Below are 14,954 nucleotides of genomic sequence, written 5' to 3' on the forward strand. Positions count from 1 at the left end.
TATTGACGTTGCCAATGCTCCCTAGGCACTTCCTGGTATCTTCATGCGTGAGCATTTTGAACACAGGTTGTCCTTTCACTGGTGTCAGCTACAGAAGATCTCCGAAAACAATGATGTGTTTGCCACCAAATAACACATCATACTCTGTTTTGAGAACTTCTTGCATTCTCAAATGCACAAAGGCAAGCATGACATTGGAAACCATGCTTACTTCGTCAATGATAAGAAGTTTCATTTTCCTCAAGACTCTTGAAACTTCACAACAAGCATCTCCAGATAACTTGTGGTATTGTAATTTGTTGTCATGCTCCACTGGCAGCATCAGTAGACGATGCAAAGTAATACCTTTAATGTCATGTGCTGCCAGTCCAGTTGGAGCGGTGACAACACAAGACAGCGATGACTCAGTCCTTTCCTGCAAATAACATGAAATTGCTCTAATGAGGAAACTTTTTCCAGTTCCCGCTTCTCCACTCACGTACAGTCGAACAGGCTTCAACGACGTACATGAGCACTCTTTCTTCTCATGACTTAATCCATGATCAATTTGCTTGGTAACTTCGTCATATATTTTTCTCTGCTCAACGTTGAGTTGTCTTTCCAAGTCTTCTAAGTTAACCGCATCCTCCTGAGCATGTGCCATGGCTCTTTCCACTTCATTCATGGCAGTGGCAGCTTCATTTTCGATAACAGGTCCTCCTAGTGGATCCTGACTCAATGAAACAGAACTCTGACTGTCCTGAGAACTGTCTCTGGCAATCTCGGCTGCAATCGTTGCTTCCTGCTCGATTTCCGCATTCAACATTTCTAGATATTTGGGAAAAGCAGGACATTCTATGGTCTCCTTGGCGGCAGTGAAAGAGTCTTCGTAACAGAGGAAATCTCCAAGCAGTTCCTCTTCTGCACGCCAAGGCTTGAAAAGTTGCAAAAGTGCTAAATAGAAAAACTCCTTTTTTTCAGGAGATTCGCCACTCAATTTTCGATGGTTTACCAAGTGGCATTTTCTTTGCTTGACCAGACATCCCTCACTTCCAATTACAGCATACACTCCTTTCACAATATCTTCTTTGATGTTCCTCTTGAATATGTAATTTTGTAGAACCTCATACAGACAAACATTCTCGAGGTGTTGGTCTTCAAAATATCGGTACTGTTTGGCTCCTTCTCCGCCAAATACTCAATTTCCCGCACAGGTTTCAGAACTCGATTACGCGTTGCAGCAAGACCAAGACTCGCCCAAACGATACTCCTGGATTTGGCATAGAGACTTGCTGAAGACAACCGGTCAGAACATTCGTAAGCTCCGATTTCTCGATGTGACAACATCTTCAGACTGAAACTGTACAACTTCTTGCTGAGGCTCTTTTCATGGTAAATGTCCTCCCACATATCCTTCAATTCTGTCTTTTCTTTTTTGGTGATGTAAGATGTCACATACCGAGCCACAGCCATACAGTTATCAGCCACAAACTGTATATCCATGTTAGCATTCCACATGGACAAAATCACTGGGTTGTAGTCGTTGATGTACTTGGACTCTTCGTTCCTCTTCAAATTGTATGTGTTTTTAGGTGATTTCTTCATCACATTATGTCGCATCGAAGACATCAAACTGTTTACTCTTCCTTTAGAAATCACCGGTCGTGGAAAGCCGAAACGACATTTGGTGTAGAACTTGTCCTTGTTTCTGAATTTACGACGACAGTACTTTCCACAACGATGGCTTTGGAAACTTAGAACTTTTTCTCTTAGGCTTTTCTTCTCCTTTGCGTTTGGAACAGCACACGTAGAATACTGTTCCTTTTTTTTTTTTTGTAATCCTCATCTGCCCGACACACGTTCTTAGATACAAAGCGAACAACCAGACCACCTCCCTGCCAATGGGAGCAGGCCCTATGAATTGAGCCGCAACACAACTAGGCAGATGTTATTACGAGTTGGTATGGAATTCAATGCATCTTGTTAACGTTTCTCCAAGCAACTAATTGCCTGACAGGCCAGTATGTATATATTGGAATCGGGGCAGACCACAAAACTGAGCCATGGAGTAAGTGGGCTTAATCATCGGATCTATGGGGAAAAAAAAAAAAAACCCAAGAGGATGAAGGAGGCGTCACTTCCAATCTGTCAAAAGCTTCCAAAATGTGAGGTTCTGGGCTCTACAAGATCTTGTCAAGTCAACCTTGGATGTTACATAAAGTGAGGTTAGCCAGGCAGAGTGAGTGGGGGGGGTGGTATCTACCCAGTGCATACATATCTGCCGTCTTGCCAATAAGATAGAGTAGAATAGAAAGGACCGCGCTACCCCTGTAATAGTCCGGTCATACCCAAAGATGACAAGTGATAAAGTTAAGGGGATATTAATGTTAGTAATTGAGTCTAAAGTGGTTTTGATTTCTTTCCAAAAAACGGATATATGGGGACATTCCCAAAACATATGTATATCAGAGGCTGCTAGCAGTTGGCATTTGTTACAGCATTTTCCTTCTTGATATTTAGATAAACGTAGAGGGGAAAGGTATGCCCGGTGTAGGGTAAACAAATGGTTTCGTCTAAGCCAGGCCGGTTTAACTAGTTTATGCAAAAGGGAAAAGGATTGTATCCACAGATCTTCATCTAATGCCACTGTTTCTCTACCCCATAGTTCCATTGGGAGATTGAAATCCCCATCTATCTCTTCCACTATGGACCAATACCAAAGGGCCACCTCCATGCCTCCTGTCTGCTTTTCAACTAAATTTTGTTCTAGGTGGCTAAGTCTCCCGATGTTAGGATCTTTCCTAATTGATTCTCTAGCCCAGCTCCTAATTTGTATATATTTAAATCTTGACAGGGTCGGCCCTACCTTCTCCCTGAGCTCCTCCCACTCTATCAAGGTACCTCCAGATGTCAATTCGCCCCATCTTAAAAGCACTGCTGTTATTAGGGCAGTTGCAAGAGAATCTTGCAAACACGGTGGAAGCCCAGGAGAGTCCCATATCTGTGCATAGTTAGAGTAGTATGCCAGCCCCACCCTGCGTTTAATTAGTACCCATGATTTCAATTGTGTTAACAAAATCTTCAACCTCACCTTTTTGAAAAATTTTCGATCTCCAAACTAAAATAGGAACCCATCTAGCGGGAGGTTTGACCCTACCAGCATTGCCTTGAATAATCTCCCATTTGAAGAAAGATCTGGTGTTTTCAAAAGCATTCTTGAGTGAGAAAGCTGGAATGCCCAAGAGTAATACTGCAAGTCTGGAAGGGCCAATCCACCTTTTTCCCTCCTCCTTCTTAATTTTTTCCAGGCCAATCTCGTAGCTTTATTGCCCCAAATAACAGAATTTATTTCTTGCTGACATTTAAGAAGTTGCTTGGAGTCAAAAGCAAAGGGAATAGTGTTAAAAATGAAAGTCAGTTTCGGAAGGATGGACATTTTTATGATGTTAGTTTTCCCAAAAATTGAGAGTTGAAGGCCAGCCCAAGATCTCAATAGGGCCCTACATTCTCTGGACACCAAGTCTAAATTAACTTTTGCTAAAGTGTCTATGTCTTGCGTAATTTTAAGTCCGAGGTAGCGGATTGAGGATGCCACCCCAACGCCCGGATTAGCAATGTTCCAAGTCATTAGCTCGGTCTTCTCAGCATTGATATCGTAGCCCGATAAGTTTCCAAATTCCTTAGCCTTTTCCACCACAATTGGAAAAGCATTTACTGGGTCGCTGGTGAAAATTACAATATCATCAGCGTAAAGCCCTACCTTCCTTTCCCATCCACCAAATTCAAATGAGGAAATTTTTGGGTCATCCCTAAAGGATTGTGCAAGTGGCTCGATATATATGTTAAAAAGTAAAGGGGACAGGGGACACCCCTGTCTTGTTCCCCTAGTAATCTGAAAGGGCTGTGTACATGAACCATTGACCATAATGCTTGCACTGGGATTAGCATATAAGAGGCCTATTGATCTCTGAAAGTTAGGTCCAAATGCAAATTTTTTCATGACCTCAGCTAAGTATGCCCAGTTTACTCGATCAAAAGCTTTTGTAGCATCGAGGGTCATAATGGCCAAAGGAAGTGAACATTTTGAGGCTATGTCCACCGCCCCTATTAGATCATAGGTAAGGTCAGAGAGCTGTCTACCTTTTATAAAGCCCTTCTGGTTGGTGTGAATTATTGAGCCAACCTCACGTCCCAGCCTATTCGCCAACACGGCCGCAAAGAGCTTATAATCGCTATTTAAAAGCGAGATTGGCCTATAAGAGCCACATTTAGCTGGATCTTTCCCGGGTTTCGGGATCAAGACAATTGTTGCCTCCCCCCATGATTTCGGTGGAGTCACACCATTGACTAAAATGTCGTTAAAAAGTCTTGTAAGCACAGAGACAATTTCAGGTGCCAATACTCGATATAATTCACCGGGAAGTCCATCAGGGCCCGCTGCCTTTACTTTTTTAATAGTTTCATTCACTTCATCCTCTGAGATAGGCCTATCAAGACGATCCCTTTGTACTAAAGAAAGGGTGGGGAGAGCGCTCTTTTCCAACCATCTAATCTTTAATGTCGGGTCGTCCGGGATCTCCTCCTTGTATATTTGCTGAAAATACTCCAGAAATGCTTCCCCGATGTCGCTAATAGAGGATCTTTCGTGGGTCTCCCCATCTACTCTGATGAGCTTTATGTATTTCTTAGCCTGGTCTGATTTAATTTTCCAGGCTAGGACCCTACCCGCGGATTCCCCATACTCAAAGTTGGAGAGCTTACTCACTTCCCATCTCCGTGCAACCCTCTCTTGAAGAATACTATCTAGCTCCTCTTTTAAAACTTTACGTTGCTCCTGCTCTTTGTTGGTCCCACATCTGGAGCCAGTACGTTGATCAAGCAGTGCAATTTCCTTTTCGATATTAGCGATCTTTGCCCTATATATTTTCCCTCGATATGAGGCCCTGTTGGTTATATGACCTCGCAAATAAGCCTTATATGCCTCCCATACTATACTTAGCTGGGTTGAATTTATGTTGGTGTCCATAAACATTTTTGTTTCTTGGATGAGAAGATCAGTTTCTTCAACCTCTAGAAGAATCGTACGGTCAAATGACCATGATGTATGCGGGGGTTGCTGAGCCAATTGAATGGAAAAAGAAATAGCAGCATGATCTGATAAGTGTGAGGGTATATATATTAAATCCTTTAGGGGATCTCTTAGTGAATAACTGAAAAGAGCATAATCGATTCTCGATTTATGATTATATTTATGATTATGATATGATACACCGAGTACATCGCCTGCTCTCTCTCTCCATGGATCCGCCAATCCGAGCGTTGACATGACGACCCCCAATACCCGCCTGGAGTTGTTATAGGTTAATGCCCTTGAGTTGGGGGATTTATCCAGTTTTGGATTGAGTACTAAATTAAAATCTCCCATCCAAATTATTGGACCTTGAGTTGTTAAGAGCTTGCTTTGAACTTTGTTCAAATATGAAGGGTCATCCTGATTGGGACCATAATAACCGACCAGATTGTAGGGTTTGCCCTCCAGACTTACGTTGACATAAAGCCACCTACCGCTAAAATCTTCTTCATAATTAAGAATCTGTGCTCTAACTTGCTTTTTAAAGATAATAAGGATGCCCCGGATATTCGCGTTGTGGTTGGTACAAATAAAACAATCTACCCATCTCGTTTTCCTCAACATGTCTTTCACTTCTTGTTGGAGAAGATGTGTTTCCTGTATGACAATGACCTGCGCAGGAGAGTCTCTCAAGTATTGTAATATTCTGTACCTCCTACTCTTAACACGCAGGCCATTGACATTCCAGGACAAAAATGTTATTCCCATCATATAATAATTTTACTCCGACTCTTTAGGGTTAAATATAAGAAGCAGCTCCCGAGGCAGATTAAGCAAACCTGAGGTGTGCCAAGTAAGGTGTATAAGTGTCGAACAGTGTCTGTCAAATGAGGATATTTTACAGTTATGGCCCTTCCCCCCCCCACCCCTCCCTGGAAAACCCCCCCTTACTTAATCTGGCCGTTGATGCCAGAATTGTCTCTCTGAGGAGTTCCCTCCCGCCCAGCCAATTGCGGATGTTTGTTTGACATATGGACCGGCTTAACCATAATCGATACCCTTAATCGATGCCCCTAAGGGAGACTACTTCATGAAAAGAAACAGTTACTGAGGGTTTTAGCCTTCAAGGCAAGCAGGGATCTTAGGTGTTTCCTTTAATTTCTCCATACGTGTTTATTTATTTATTTACTTATAAAAAAAATTTTTTTTATATATATATATTTTTTTAATTTATTTATTTATTTTTTTTTTTCCTTCCTTTCCTTCTTTTTTCTTTCTTTTTATATTTGTTTTTCCTTTCCTTTTTTTTTTTTTTTCCTTCTTTCTATTCCCTTCCTCTTTTCTTTGATCTCTTCCTCCCCTTTCTCCCCTTTCTCCCCTTTTTATTTTCTTTCTTTATTTGAAACACCTTCCGTGAAATCTTCCTTTTTCCCTATAAACATCTCTCTTTTTGTTTTTTTTTCCTTTCGCCTTTTCCCCTTTTCCTTCCCCCATGTCCTTAAGTGAATCTCTGCCGTGGTAAACTATCAGATAAAGTTAGTAGCGGGGTTATCCTGTATAAGGAGGGCAAAGTAGAATGATATAAAGTGGTTTAGAGAGCTAGGGTATCCTTATCTTTTAACTCTTCTTAAACCCCCTTGTCTACAGAACTACTACTCTATAGGGTACCAACGACTACACGGCTCCCTGTTGGTGGTCACTAATGGAAGCCAATAAATCGTCTGCCTCCGAAGGGGAATGGATGTTGTGCATTTTATTATTATACATAACCCTAAGGAAGGCTGGGAACCTCATCTGGACGGTGGCGCCTAGTGCCCTGAACTTCTCCATTTTCTGTCCTAATTCCCATTGTCTGTCAAGGGTTGTTTTTGACAAGTCAAACCTAATAACATAGGAGAAATCTGAGGCTTTTATGGCCGTGGATTTAAGCGCTAAACTCAGGATCTTCTCTTTGATAGAATAAGATAAGAAGTTGACTAAGATCTTTCTCGGTTTAGATCTCCCCTGCTTTAGGCGAAATGGGTCCCTATGGGCTCGTTGGATGTCCCTTTCCAGGTCTTCGACAGACTCCTCTAAATTCAAGGAATCTTTAAGCAGGCAGGCAATAAATTTATTCATTTCGCCTCCTTCTTTCCCCTCTTCTTTTCCTTCCGGAACCTTCAGAAGTCTGATGTTATTCCGCCGTGAATAATTCTCCAGGGATTCCACTCTTTCTTTTGTTGCATTTCCATTCCGTCTTAGATAATTTATCTTTTCTTGAGCGGATTCCAGTTTGGCTTTTAGCTCGTCGACTGTGCTTTCCAGAGTATCCGTCCTTTCAGTGAGCACATCTACTCTTTTATCAAGAGCTTCAAATGCAGCTTTTATCTCTAGCTGGTTGCGCTTGGATTCAGCAAATCCATTTTTTATCTCGTATAGGAGATCATCCATTGATGTCTTCTCTTGCGGCTCCGGCTCCGGCGTTCCATCCCCGGGGGGGATAGTTTCATTATCGTTTCCCTCAACATATACGTAGAATACTGTTGTATGAAACTCATCACTAAGTCTTCTGGATCCGTTCCAAATTTAGGTGCATCCTTGATCCACAGCAGCATATGTATATGAGGAGCACCTCTTGCTTGGTACTCCTTTCTCCAGAAGAAATCCAACACCTCTCCAAGAGGTGGATTTCTCTTGTTCATGATGAAAGACATCATAGCTTCAAATCTATGATTGAAGTACCTGCATACATTGACTGGATCCAAAGAGCACAGTTCTCCGGGTGTCTTGAATTCGATGTTTTCAATGTTTCCATTTGCCTCTCGTAGAAATTCAAGTAAGTCTTCCCAGCCATACTCGACACAGCTGAGAGTGAGGAACCATGTGGGAGTTCCTAAGTTCCTCAGCATACATTTTAAATCACCATGACCACGGTACCAGTACTCATTAGTACCACGCTGACACGCCATGAGATTAATCAGGTGACAATCCAAAATACTGTCTTGGACATTGACTTTATCCATAAAGTCACTTGCCGAGATGTTTTGCATGTGTATACCACTTTTCAAGATGTGGTTCACTGCATATGACAGTCCAGACAGATCGCTTTCAAACAGGAGATGAAACAAATAGGGAATGCATTGTCAAAACCTAGCATCTCCTGCATACAATCGTAAAGTCCGGTATTCAGAAGCAGGAATTTGATGAGGTCGCTCATCATATCTTCCTCCCTGACCTGTTGGAAATAGCTGTGGGAAACACCGAGCTTCCAAACTTTCCTCCCAAACACTAATGGGACTCCCTTTGGCTTGTTTCATTTGAAACAACTCAATAGCATTCCCCATGACTTCCTTGGAATGCAAAGGATGAACACTATAATGTTCATGTATTGCTTCACTTTTAGAGGGTTCTACTTTCTCAATTTGACCAGCACACAAATCGCTATCCTCTTCCTCACTTTCTTCCTCTTCTGCAACATATACATTCTTATAGTACTTATTATTTTTTTTCAAGTACAATGTTGCCTTTTTGACTTTCCTAACATCCACTAAATCTTGCCATATTTTCTTATTCTTTGTCGGAACCCCATTAACTAAGATAACCAGAGGTTCCTCTTCCACTTTTTCTACTCCAATTGTATTAATGTTTTTCTTCAAATCTAGAGGCAAATAAACAACTCTTCCCTGTAATGCTCTCTGTAAATCTGATGAAGGCAATTTCCCTGTCTTTGGCTGCATTCTCACAATAGCCTGAAAGGGATGGATACTTTGAATCAAAATAGATTCATAAGTATTTAAATCCTTCAATTCAGAAGGAATCTCAACCAATTCCAGATTATTATGAACCGCTCTAGCAGGCATCTGGTTTTGATTTAATTTGTTACAACAATAAGTACACACACGTTGATCTGATCCCAAATCAAAACAATTTTCTACCATCAAGTATGTTGCGAAATCCTTCCATTCACTATTATTTTCCCTTTCACTTTTTGCATATACATCCACTAACTTAGTCTGATTCTTATAATAAGTGTGTCGACAACACACACAAGTGAAATTAGGCCTCTCACTTGATTTAACCTGAAACGTGGCAATTTCCTTCTGAAAATTATCTGTACTGGAAACCTGTACACTGTCTTCCACATTACCCTCTTCTTCTGGGTCAATTTCAACATTCTCCTCTTTACTTCCAAAGTAACAAAACTCTATTTCTTCAGAAATATTCTTCACATCTATTTCAGAACCATGCAAAAGAGCAGCGCATAATTGTTTAAGCATGATTGCTGGACTCTTAGCATAATACAACATTCTAACTAATTTCCTCACTTTATTATGATGCACTGCTAGCATCCTGAAATGATGAAAAACACTCTGGCATACTCTCCTGGAAAGACAAGCCAGTAAATGACCATGCAAACCTGTCACTTCTCTCACTCTGCAAGGATCTACTTCTTGCAACAACATCATTTTCTGCTTCAAACTTTTCTTATTAAATGTCCGTACAAAATCACAAAGCAAATTGATGGAATCCTGTCGTACACTGCAAATACTACTACACTTTCAGGTGTACACAGGACCCTTAGGACGTCTTCCTAAAACCTCATTACCTAACACCTCTTCTGTCTCTGTTGTCACAAGTTTTTTTTTTCAACTGGACAACCATCTTTCACCTCATAAGCTCGACCACTGGTGTCAACTGCATGCACCAAATCATTATCCTGGAAATAACTCTCCTCATTGAAAAATGCCTCACAACTTGAACTATGCATCCATTCTCCGGAAAAAACTTCACAAAAATTACTACGATTAACTATTCTCTTCCATCTACTATTTCTTTTGAAATCATAAATTGCCTTGTTTAGCTTCCTAATTCTATTGATTATCAAAATAAATAACTTTCGCTTTATTTCAAATGCCTGATCAATAACTTTCTCAACTTTTTCTTTTCTCTTATAAAAAACCACTTTCTGTTGACCTTTCTTAATATTTTTTAACAAATTGCCAATTATCCTGTTGCGGAACATTCGTCTACGAATGTCCCTAAACTGTTGTTTCCTTCTACTATCATGCACAGAGTTATCTCTTGCTCTAGCAGTAACATTTTTGATTGGCCTTTCCTTTCCATTTAAATTGCTTCTCTTTTTCTGGACTAAAACATTTTCTGTACTACTACTTTTTTTTCTACAAATGTTTCTTATGAATGTTTTCGTGGTCTTACCCGGTGCTTTCTTGGTGACTTGACAAGTTTTTTTGGTAGAGGACTGCTGCATTATTTCATGGACCTGCTGTCTTTGACGTTTTGCAGCCTTTCTAAGTCTATCCTTGGTTGGCATGCTCAAATCTTGAAATGATCTGCAGTTGAATCTGTGGTAAAATATAATAAAAAATTTTATTAACCATTATTACCAAACAGTAAATCAATAACAGTCATCAAAAACTTAACACACTACTTGACATTTTTACATAGAATATTTTTTAGTGCTTTGGCAAATTTAGAATACAGAAATAGCAGAAAAGAAATGGAATTCTTCTTCATTTTACCTGTGCTGTTTTATATGTGAATCTGATCTAATTTTATGAGCATATTTTAATATTTTTTTGAAGACACTACACATAACCTGTTTTTGAAGGTGTGTTTAATTTTAAATGAAACGGTTTACATTTTTACTTTTCATTTATTATACATTTTAAAAATAAATGTTTATAGTTCCATAGGCTCAAGCACGTCAGCTTCCCACCCTATGTCATACAATTCTGACAAATCGGCATCCTCATCATGTTCTTCATCATCCTCAGAATTTAAATCATCCAAGGGATCTACTTCCACTGACGTTTCAATTACAAGTTCAATGATAAGGTCTAAATCAACTGATTGCTGGTTGTCACTCATGGTTGATGTTGTTGTTATCTTTAAAGAAAGAGAACAACAATGAGATGTTGCAGAGTAAGAGACAAATCTCAGAGATTATAATAGTAAAATTGTTTAAGAAGAGTAACATTTTGCAGCTATTATTTAGCCATGTCCAGTGATGCTGAGGAGGTGAGGCCTATGTCCAAGTTTTCAGTGAACAGGACTCATCTCTTCTTAACCTTGGATAAGCCTCACCGACTCTGTGTCCCCTGCTCATACTTAAATGTACAGGGGCAGATTTATGCTAAGTGGCGCATCCCCACGGATGCACCAGTTAATGTGCACCGCTGCTCTGCCACCCATAGTGTGCCGAATTTACAATGTGGAGCACCATTGAGCAAAAACAGCACAGATGCGTCACGCATCTGTGCCGCAAAAGCAGCACATTGCAGGAATCACGTCATAAGCGCGACATGTCTACTGCAATGCACAGGAGGAACCCTCACATTGCATGGTGCATCACTTCTTATGCCTGTTTCAAACAGGCATAAGGATTTGATTCAGCAATGCTAGAAAGCTGACTCAGTGAAATCTTCTAAATTTCACTGTGTTAGTTTTACAGGGCTTTCATGCAAATTAATGCATACCTTGCAACAAAACACCTATATGAAAACTGACGCAGGTTTCATGTGGCACAGGACTTTACAGCATGACACATCTGCCTAGATGCATCAAGTTGTAAATATGTCGCCACATAGCAAATCTTTTGCACCGCCGCTGCGTCACAAAAGTGACGCACAGTGACGCAAAAGAGACATACACCTATCATAAATATGTCCCTAACATTTTAAATGATTGATTCAAGATTACAATAAAGTGTGGCCTATCCAGAGGTTTGTTTAAGGTGAGGCCTACTCAGGGTTGCAGAATAAATTTACGCTTGTTGAAGAGTATAGAGGAGATAATACATGTGAAGACCTACCAATGAAGTAAGTCATGTCCACTTCACTCTTGAACAAAGGCCAGACCTCTTCTGTGTCCGTGGACAGACCTAAACCTCATCTGCACAATGTCATTCGTAAACTTAGGAAACACAGGTGATGTAATTGAAAAATGTGGAGTTTCTTTTCCTCATTTCACAATCACATCACCTGTGTTTCCTTTGCTTAGGTATCTCATAGTGCAGATGGACTCTAGCATATGAAAGAGTACACATAAGTTGAGCAGTGTATACAACAATTTTGACATTTACAGAAGATTCAGCTTCTTATCTTGTTGGAGATGAAATGAGGCCTGTCTTGCAACATGGTGCATCTTTTCCATCACTGCTGCATCGGTTTCATGTGGCACGGGACTTTACAGCATGACACATCTGCCTAGATGCATCAAGTTGTAAATATGTCGCCACATAGCAAATCTTTTGCACCGCCGCTGCGTCACAAAAGTGACGCACAGTGACGCAAAAGAGACATACACCTATCATAAATCTGTCCCTAACATTTTAAATGATTGATTCAAGATTACAATAAAGTGTGGCCTATCCAGAGGTTTGTTTGAGGTGAGGCCTACTCAGGGTTGCAGAATAAATTTACGCTTGTTGAAGAGTATAGAGGAGATAATACATGTGAAGACCTACCAATGAAGTAAGTCATGTCCACTTCACTCTTGAACAAAGGCCAGACCTCTTCTGTGTCCGTGGACAGACCTAAACCTCATCTGCACAATTTCATTCGTAAACTTAGGAAACACAGGTGATGTAATTGAAAAATGTGGAGTTTCTTTTCCTCAATTCACAATCACATCACCTGTGTTTCCTTTGCTTAGGTATCTCATAGTGCAGATGGACTCTAGCATATGAAAGAGTACACATAAGTTGAGCAGTGTATACAACAATTTTGACATTTACAGAAGATTCAGCTTCTTATCTTGTTGGAGATGAAATGAGGCCTGTCTTGCAACATGGTGCATCTTTTCCATCACTGCTGCATCGGTTTCATGTGGCACGGGACTTTACAGCATGACACATCTGCCTAGATGCATCAATTTTTAAATATGTCGCCACATAGCAAATCTTTTGCACCGCCGCTGCGTCACAAAAGTGACGCACAGCGGCGCAAAAGAGGCACACACCTATCATAAATCTGTCCCTAACATGTTAAATGATTGATTCAGGATGACGATAAGGTGTGGCCTATCCAGAGGTTTCTTTAAGGTGAGGCCTACTCAGGGTTGCAGATTAAATTTACGCTTGTTGAAGAGTATAGAGGAGATAATACATGTGAAGACCTACCAATGAAGTAAGTCATGTCCACTTCACTCTTGAACAAAGGCCAGACCTCTTCTGTGTCCGTGGACAGACCTAAACCTCATCTGCACAATGTCATTCGTAAACTTAGGAAACACAGGTGATGTAATTGAAAAATGTGGAGTGTCTTTTCCTCATTTCACAATCACATCACCTGTGTTTCCTTTGCTTAGGTATCTCATAGTGCAGATGGACTCTAGCATATGAAAGAGTACACATAAGTTGAGCAGTGTATACAACAATTTTGACATTTACAGAAGATTCAGCTTCTTATCTTGTCGGAGATGAAATGAGGCCTGTCTTGCAACATGGTGCATCTTTTCCATCACTGCTGCATCGGTTTCATGTGGCACGGGACTTTACAGCATGACACATCTGCCTAGATGCATCAATTTTTAAATATGTCGCCACATAGCAAATCTTTTGCACCGCTGCTGCGTCACAAAAGTGACGCACAGCGGCGCAAAAGAGGCACACACCTATCATAAATCTGTCCCTAACATGTTAAATGATTGATTCAAGATTACGATAAGGTGTGGCCTATCCAGAGGTTTGTTTAAGGTGAGGCCTACTCAGGGTTGAAGATTAAATTTACGCTTGTTGAAGAGTATAGAGGAGATAATACATGTGAAGACCTACCAATGAAGTAAGTCATGTCCACTTCACTCTTGAACAACGGCCAGACCTCTTCTGTGTCCGTGGACAGACCTAAACCTCATCTGCACAATGTCATTCGTAAACTTAGGAAACACAGGTGATGTAATTGAAAAATGTGGAGTTTCTTTTCCTCATTTCACAATCACATCACCTGTGTTTCCTTTGCTTAGGTATCTCATAGTGCAGATGGACTCTAGCATATGAAAGAGTACACATAAGCTGAGCAGTGTATACAACAATTTTGACATTTACAGAAGATTCAGCTTCTTATCTTGTTGGAGATGAAATGAGGCCTGTCTTGCAACATGGTGCATGTTTTGCATCACTGCTGCACGGTTTCATGTGGCACAGGACTTTAAAGCATGACACATCTGCCTAGATGCATTTGAGTGACGCATTTCTGGGTCACTTTTAACATGGCTATGTTACTCAAAGAATTAAAATCTAAATTTGCCAAGCACAGATGGGGGCATATTTACAAGGACCTTGCTCCACGGGGAAAGGTCTTAAATTAAAATGGGAAAAATAACATCAGAGAGACTCAAATGCCTTATAAATATGCCCCAAGCAACCTATGAAGCTCTAGCAGTACATATCAAGAAACCTAATATTTTTCAAAAAACGATTTTAAAAACATCATTTAAATCAATGATATACCTACATTCAAGGGGAAATTACTTAAAATGGCCTAAGACACATGAAAGCGTTTTTTTAAGGCCCTTGCACCATTTCTGGGTCGCTTTTAACATGTCTATGTTAGTCAAAGAATTAAAATCTAAATTTGCCAAGCACAGATGGGGGCATATTTACAAGGACCTTGCTCCACGGGGAAAGGTCTTAAATTAAAATGGGAAAAATAACATCAGAGAGACTCAAATGCCTTATAAATATGCCCCAAGCAACCTATGAAGCTCTAGCAGTACATATCAAGAAACCTAATATTTTTCAAAAAACGATTTTAAACACATCATATAAATCAATGATATACCTACATTCAGGGGGAAATGACTTAAAATGGCCTAAGACACATGAAAGCGTTTTTTTAAGGCCCTTGCACCATTTCTGGGTCGCTTTTAACATGTCTATGTTAGTCAAAGAATTACAATCTAAATT

The sequence above is a fragment of the Lissotriton helveticus genome, chromosome 2_1 (assembly GCF_964261635.1).
Source record: "Lissotriton helveticus chromosome 2_1, aLisHel1.1, whole genome shotgun sequence".
Lineage (NCBI taxonomy): Eukaryota > Metazoa > Chordata > Amphibia > Caudata > Salamandridae > Lissotriton > Lissotriton helveticus.